The sequence below is a fragment of the Palaemon carinicauda genome, chromosome 36 (genome assembly GCF_036898095.1).
Source record: "Palaemon carinicauda isolate YSFRI2023 chromosome 36, ASM3689809v2, whole genome shotgun sequence".
Lineage (NCBI taxonomy): Eukaryota > Metazoa > Arthropoda > Malacostraca > Decapoda > Palaemonidae > Palaemon > Palaemon carinicauda.
Genome location: NC_090760.1, coordinates 14,953,511 through 14,955,606, shown reverse-complemented (window position 1 = coordinate 14,955,606; position 2,096 = coordinate 14,953,511).

Sequence of the window (2,096 nt, the reverse complement as noted above, 5' to 3'; positions counted from 1 at the left end):
AACAATTATAATTGCAAATGGAATAGTGTTATATAATAATTATAATTGCAAATGGAATAGTGTTATATAATAATTATAATTGCAAATGGAATAGTGTTATATAATAATTATAAATGCAGATAGAATAGCGTTATATAATAACTATAAATGCAAATGGAATAGTGTTATATAATAATTATAATTGCAAATGGAATAGTGTTATATAATAATTATAAATGCAAATGGAATAGTGTTATATAACAATTATAAATGCAGATGGAATAGTGTTATATAATAATCATAAATGCAACAGATGGAATAAAGTGTAATCAATAAATTTTGGTAAGGCCATAAAAGCTGATAATATTGAGAAAAAAAAAGGGTTCCAAAATCAGGAATTTCTATCATTCAATGCATGGCATATTTTTTATCATCAACATATTCAAACAAAACATTTGTTTCCATATCACAAAATAATTACCATGAAATGATTAATGATCATTAAATCATTTAACTATGAAATCTATTTATATTTTTTATGAAAGCAGCCACTTTTTTGCACAACATTCAGAAAAATAACTCACAAAAACACATTAAGCAGAAGAATAATCGTCCATTGTAATACATTAGCGACCTGATCCACATTATTATGGTTATTATTTCATTATTGTAATTATTACTCTTGAAAAGCAACCTGCAGATTTACTATTCTATCTGGTTCCTTATTTTCTTTCCTCATTGGGCTATTTTTTCCATGTTGGACTACTTGGGATTATGGCATTCTGTTCCTCCAGCTAGGGTTATAGCTTGGCTAATAATAATAATAATAATAATAATAATAATAATAATAATAACACTGAAAAAATCTATTTGCTAAATAAAATAAACTTTCTATTACACAATAAGATATTCAGAGAAAAATAAAAATAACAACAATTTCCGACGTCTATACAGATATGACATAATTTCTACGGTAGAATGAAATCATCAAAACAACACATAAAAAAAAAAAAACCTTTCGCCAATATTATCATCACTAGCCAAGCTACAACCCTTAAACATTAATGGAAAAGAAGAATGCTACAAGCCCAAGGGCTCCAACAGAAAGCAGCCCAGCGCAGAAAGGAAATATAAAGTATATTAATATCCCTAAATACGTTAAATCTATCTATTTACCAAGGCACTTCCCACAATTGGGGGGGGGGGTAGCCGACATCAAACAAGGGAACAAAAGGGGATCTTTCCTCTCTTTGCCCCTCCTAGCCTGACGAGGGATTCAGCCGAGCTTGGCTGGTACTGCTAGGGTGTCACACCCCACTTCATATAAACTATGAAACGAGACATAATATGTTCAATAGGAAAGTATTTGAACTTCTGAACTATATACTCAACAACCAGATAAGAATGATCATTCCATAATATGATCACAGCTGGAATAAAACTTCTAAAATACTGTGTAGTACTGTGCCTTATAATGGAGAAGACAAGACTTAGAATTAACTGCATACCTATAGTAGACCTTTTTTAGCGAGGCAGATTTGCAGACTCGCAGCGGTGCCCTTTTAGCTCGGAAAAGTTTCCTGATCGCTGATTGGTTAGAATTATCTTGTCCAACCAATCAGCGATCAGGAAACTTTTCCGAGCTCAAAGGGCACCGCTGGCAGTCGGTGCAAATCTGCTCGCTGAAAAAAAAATTGACTATAGTCCAGTCTGGGAAGATCAGAATGCAAAGGATGGTCAGAATTATGAAAAACCTTATGCAAGACACAACGAACAAACTTAAAAGGTTATTCTTGGAGTGACATGCACTTCCCATCACCAAAAAAAAAAAAAAAAAAAAAAAAAAAAAAAAAAAAAAAAATAAAAAATCACTAATATAGTAAAATAACTAAAAAAGGAAATAGAAACAAAACGAAATATATCATCTGCAAAGGGTAACGGACACACAATATCACATCATGAATAGAAAGGAAATTTTACTTTAGAGAACAAAAGGAAAAAAATTACCTTTGAGATCCAAAGGAAAAAACTACTTTTGATATCAAAATTAGAAAATTACTTTTGAAATCAAAAGGAAAAATTACTTTTGAAATCAAAAGGAAAAATTACTTTTGAAA